Source organism: Gopherus flavomarginatus, chromosome 5 (assembly GCF_025201925.1).
Source record: "Gopherus flavomarginatus isolate rGopFla2 chromosome 5, rGopFla2.mat.asm, whole genome shotgun sequence".
Taxonomy (NCBI): domain Eukaryota; kingdom Metazoa; phylum Chordata; order Testudines; family Testudinidae; genus Gopherus; species Gopherus flavomarginatus.
In genome coordinates, this window is record NC_066621.1 from 75,958,097 (window position 1) to 75,964,096 (window position 6,000).

General features: G+C 39.5%; 1 protein-coding gene across 5 annotated transcripts in view; it reads left to right on the plus strand.

Annotated features, from left to right (window-relative positions):
• PPFIA1 (PTPRF interacting protein alpha 1) overlaps positions 1-5,578 on the plus strand; it is an 89,932-nt gene extending 84,354 nt beyond the window's left edge. For all 5 annotated transcript variants that reach the window (XM_050955236.1, XM_050955231.1, XM_050955233.1 and 2 more), the window contains one exon: positions 4,025-5,578. The gene's annotated coding sequence lies outside the window, so the exon portion shown is untranslated. The remainder of the gene's footprint in view (positions 1-4,024) is intronic.
• The last annotated feature ends 422 nt before the right edge of the window (positions 5,579-6,000 follow it).

Here is a 6,000-nt window from a genome sequence, read left to right on the forward strand (position 1 = left end):
CAAATTCATGAAGACTCAACACTTCAGGACGCTCACGTTAGCAACCATAATTCCAGCATTGAAAAGAGACATCCAGAACACATATTTTCATATAACAATACATACACAGGAGGTTCCTCAGGTTTTTCTAGGAATAGACCATTTTCAGTAGAAAGTACTGCCCTTTGGACTGTCCACTTCCCCAAGTGTATTTTCAAAAGTTCTCACGGTGGTGGCGGCTAATCTCCACAGACAAGGGGTCGTAATAGTCCCCTATTTGGACGATTGCTTACTCAAAGCAGCGACTTAAGAAAGGGCAGTAGAAGCTACTCAAAACACCGTAGCTATTTTTACATGTCTGGGCCTACAAATAAACACACACAAATCAATCTTCACACTTGTGCAGAGACTGGAGTTCATCAGGGCCTACCTCGACTATCCAGAGGCTACAGCTTTGCTGCCCCAACACCGATTTACAGCTTTACTTAGTCTAAGTTCCACAACACTAGACACTCGCCAGACATCAGCCAGGACCTGCCTCCAACTGTTGGGCCACATGCACAACAATGTTCGTGAAATATGCCATACTCCACATTCGAGGCCTGCAAGACTGACTCCAGACAGTGTATGCTACACACAGACACAGCATAAACAAACATCTCATGAGGCCAACCAAAGTTAAAAAACTTTCTACATTTGTGGACCCAACCAAACAACATCTGTGCAGAACCCTCCAACAATAATAATAATTTCAGATGCTTCCCTACTAGCTTGGGGAGCACACTTGCGCAATCATATGGTTCAAGGTTGCTGGTACCATCGGAATCCATTCTACATGTAAACCTACTGTACCTGCGGGCAGTTCACAATGTATGTTCCCATTTCCTACTTGTGATCACGGACAGAACTATAAAGATCCTCACAGACAACGTTGCTTGTCTGACAGGTAGGGGGAGAGGCACGGTCACAATCCCTGTGCACAGAAGCCATGCTGTTATGGAATTGGTGCATCAGTCACAACATCGACATCTCAGCTTCCTACCTCCTGGGATGCCAAAACACCACAGCAGATGAACTAAGCAGAAAATTTCCCCAGGACCATGAGTGGGAAAGGAACCAGGAGCACTATATTCAAATAGGGTGTTCCCAACTATAGACCTTATTGTGACAACCCGAAACGCCAAGTGCCTGCACTTCTGCTCCAGAGCAAGTTTGGGATCCCATTCCCTGAGCAATGCTTTTCTTATCAAATGGGATGCACCCTAATATATGCCTTTCCTCCAACCCCTCTTGTATCCCGGGTCATACACAAGATCAAGACACCAGAGTCCTCTTGAAAGCCCCCACGTGGCTGACAAATGTGGTTTCCTTACCTCCTAAAGATGGCTATGTGCCCACCACACACACTTCCTCATCTCCTCTCTCAGGATGCGGGCACTGCCAGCACCGGAACCCGCCTGTCACCATTCCCCTTCCCCAGTGCCCAAATCGTGGCTAAAGCAGAAGGCCCCTTTGGCACCGCAGGACAAGGGGGCTTCCAGGAAAGGACCTGTGTTAGGCCATATGCCTGCCCTGGAACTACACAGGGTACTGCTGTGGCCAGACCCCTTAGCCCAGCGAGAGATCCAACTTCAGGGAGCAGCAGGGGATCCTGGCCCCTCATAGGGCTACCTGTGCCCGAGGCAGCCCTGGCGGGGAATAACCAACAGTAACTCCTCACTTAGTCATCCTGGTTAACATTGTTGTTTCGTTGCTGATCAATTAGAGAACATGATTGTTTAAAGTTGCACAATGCTCCCTTATAATGTTGTTTGGCAGCCTCCTAACTTGTTCACTGCTTGTAGAAAGAGCAGCCCATTGGAGCTAACTGGTGGGGCTTTGGAACCAGGATGAACCAACAGCTCCACACTCCCTAAGTTCCCTGTACAGCAGCTGCCTAGCAGGCTATCAATTGCCGGGCAGTTCAGCTGTCCCTCCCCGCACTGCTGTGTGCTGCTCCTGCCCTCTGCCTTGGAGCTGCTCCCAGGAGCCTCCTGCTTGCTGTGCAGAGGTGGGGGGAAGAGAGGTGTTAATGTCAGGGTGTCCCCTTTCCCCCGCTCCTGCCCCCCCCTTTACTCATTTCCACAGAGCGGTTGGGTGGGGGGCAGGATAGACGGGCTCAGAGAGGGAGCTTGCTGACAGCAGCTGCTGTCTCAACTTGCTAGTCTACTTAAAAAGGCAATGTACTTAGGGTGAGGTCAGTATACTTAAAGGGGCAATGCGTCTGTCTCACACACCGTGTGTCTCTCTGTCCATGTCTGGCATGCTGTCTCCTTCCTCCATTCCTGCTGTCTTGTAGATTGTGAGGCTACATTAAGTTAACCCTGGAGGGCTCAGCTGAGTTCTGGTTCATCATTTAGCAGAAAGGCATTCCCTGGGAAATATCCCACCCTCTGACTTCACCAACTCAACCAAGCTTCACAATCATTGCTGTGTACAGTATTACATTGTTTGTTCAAAACTTGTACCCTGTGTGTGTGGGTGTGTGTGTGTGTGTGTGTGGGTGTGTATAGTCTTCTGTCTGGCGAAAAAACTTTCCCTGGAACCTAACCCCTTCCCCCATTTACATTAATTCTTAGGGAGAAATTGGATTAGTTTGACATCCTTTCGCTTAAAGTAGCATTTTTCAGGAACATAACTACAAATAGTTTTGTTCCAGTTTTCCCACGTTGGGGGTTCCCCCCTCCTTTATAAGTGTGAACATTCCCCACTCTGTGTCATGCCATACTGTTGAATTCATCATGGTCTTTAAAGTGAAAGATGCCTTTCATTGTCCTTAAGTTACAGTAAATGGGGCTGCCTGAAGCTATTGTCTCCTTTCCTGCATACATGCAGGTAACCCCATGTAATCCTATATCAAACACCATAAGAAATATATGGAAGATATAATATTCATAAAGTATTACAGGTAGCTCCAAATACTTCACATGGCGTAGTGGAAGATTTAAAGGGGGCACATAGGGTACCAGAGGGATGGGGCTATGACATGGGGAACTTGAAAATGAGCCAAATCATGGTATGGGTGGGTGTAGATGGGGAAGATCTATGTAATACACACTTATGTAAATACATTAGTACATATTCATATAATATGCAAAATAGAGTGCATCATTTTTCATAGTCTCTAGTTTTCCATTCATAGCCTTAATAGATAGATGTGCGGAAGATGCCCTTTAACTGTACCCCAGAAGATCCTACAACGAGATGGGAAGGAATCCCATATTAGGATACATCATATACATCTCAAATCAATCTTTCAGTTGCCTCTTAAAGAACAGACAGAAATTCAGAAGTTGTCTGATTTAAGTCTGTCACTTGCAAGCAAAAATCATGTTTCTGTAGTGGTGCCTAAAATAATTTTATCATCTATATTTCTAGTGAAATTACTTTCAGCTGTCACTCCAGGGGACTTGGTCCTGATAAGCTTTCATAGCAATAGGTCAATTTCCTTGTATAGTTGGGGCTTCAAAGTCTGTAGCCTTTAGTATATAAAAGTACTTTAGTATATAAAAGCCTTTAGTATATAAAAGTGGTATAAAATGCTGAGAAAGGACGTTCCTGCAGGTGAAGGTCAATGTAAATGAGCTGGATCCATCCCTGTGTAAATCAAGTAGATACTTTAAAAACATTTCTTTGTGAATGTTAAAGCTCTTAACTCTAATTGCCTTAACGTTGTTGGTGGTGGTGGTGGTTGTTGTTTTAAATATATATATATATATATATATATATATAATATTTATTTATTTTACACAGTAAGATCATCCAAAAAAAAAAAAGTTAATCTCTTATTGGGAATTGAAGGTTTTTGACCTCTGGCCTCAAGCCTCATATTGCAACTGAAACATATATAGGGACCAAGTAGAACTGTATACTTCATGATATGGTAGTAATCCGTTAAGTACATGCCACAACAATGAGCTGTTTAACTGAGAAACTTGGAATGTAATGCATGTTTGCTTTTTTTATCTTGAGACACTGTATAACAGATTTCTTTTTTATTTTGCAGTTTACCCACACTATTTCTACCGGTGATATGCAGCATTTTGAACTCAAAGACCATATTTTAGAAATCAGTGGAATCTTTAATTTGTTAATACTTGTTAAATGGACACTTTGAGATATTTTATTACAGAGTTTTTAATTAGCAAATAAATTCATGAGTACCATAGAGAAAATATTTTAGAATTAAATGTTTCTTATATTTAAGTAAACCTATGTGACTTTTCGTTTATATAGTTACTTACCTTTTCCATCTGTATTCAATCTATAAATCAAATCCTTTTATCCTTAATTTGTTAGTCTTTCCAACTGAATGTACTGTAATGCTTGTAAGTATATGTCCCTATGAGCAATATAGGGCTTTTGTAAATTATGCAGTTATTGTAATTATCATTGGATTTTTTAATAATGAAACTGAAGGTGAAAAGGATTTTACTGTCTTTGTAAAAGTATCATGACACCAAGCAGTATATATTTTGTCTTTTTTGGAAATGTTAGCTAGTTCTAAAAATTAAATTAACCAGCCTTTTTCAGATAAGCATTGAGATAAATGTTTTAGTAAGCAGGTCTAAGATTATTTTTATTTCTGTTGATAGTTGTACCTCTTTCGCAAAGAAAATTTGTCAGGTAGTGTGAATTTGTCTTCATTTAATGCTTTAGTACATTTTTAAAACGGGGGAACATTATAACACTATGGAACATGTTTTAGAATTGGTTAACTCCTTCATTACTTCCAGTCTGCTGTATTTGTATAGCATGTCTTTACAATGACTGAACATAAGCCATAAACTGAGAAATATTTTCTCTCAGCCAAGGACGAAGGACCTGGTAGTAATCCACAGGCCACAAAAAGTGCTTTCCTCCCATATCCGTTTGATTAAAAACATTTGTGAAAAGACACTGATGCAACTATTCTTAGTGGACCAATCATGAAGCACTGCAGTCTAATGTTAAAAAAAAAAAAAAAAAAAAAAAAAAAAGTAAAAGATGAAGGCACAGTATGCTGAAGAATAAAGTAGTGCAACTTCTAATAAAGGCCTTATTTTTCCTATGTAAGTCATCTTTTTGCATTCGTTTGTAAACTTGTTCTAAAAAATTGTCCAGATTTTTTAAAATTTTGTATGGTTGTAGCCATTTCAGGCTTTATGTAGAAAATGTATCATTGAATGGCACGTTAAAAAGCCAGTAAGAAATTTGTTCAGATCATGGTGCATTATTTATTATGCAACAATATATATAGCATGTCTTTTTGTTTGGTTGGTTGGTTGGTTTCTTCTCTTTAGTTTACTTGTACAACTGAAATTCATTGTTACTGTTTCATGTTTTTTCTAACAATCTTTTTTGTGTACTTCTGATTATGTAACGAAGTATGTACAGCCTAAGTACTTTGAACTATTTTTACCACAGTATTATTTATTGCTTTCTTTCAATAAAGTTCTGAAGCATTTTTCCACTGCCAGTAAAACGCTATTGAAAAAACTAAGCTTCATTTTTGCATACGATTACATCTATTTTTGTGGTGAGTGCTGGAGAGTTGTCAATAAAGCATCTTAACAATTGATTGCTGCTATGTGGATCTCTCTTCAAATGAAGACATGACTGATTCTTTCAGCAGATAACTGATGTTCAATGTGGCTTCAATTTAAATTTGTGGTGGAGGTCAAAGTTTGCATTTGTCACCAGCCTCCAAATGATCCATTATATTATTCAATTTGTTTAATGTTGATTTTATTTAGAGCTGTCGATTAATCGCTGCTAAGTTACTTGATTAATTCAAATAATCGCAATCAATAGCAGTTTTAATTGCACTGTTAAACAATAGAATACCAATTGAAATGAATTTAAATATTTTTGGATGTTTTTCTATATTTTCAAATATATTGATTTCAGTTACAACACAATACAAGGTGTACAGTGCTCACTTTATATTTTTATTACAAATATTTCCACTGTAAAAAGATAAAATCATATTTTTCAGTTCAC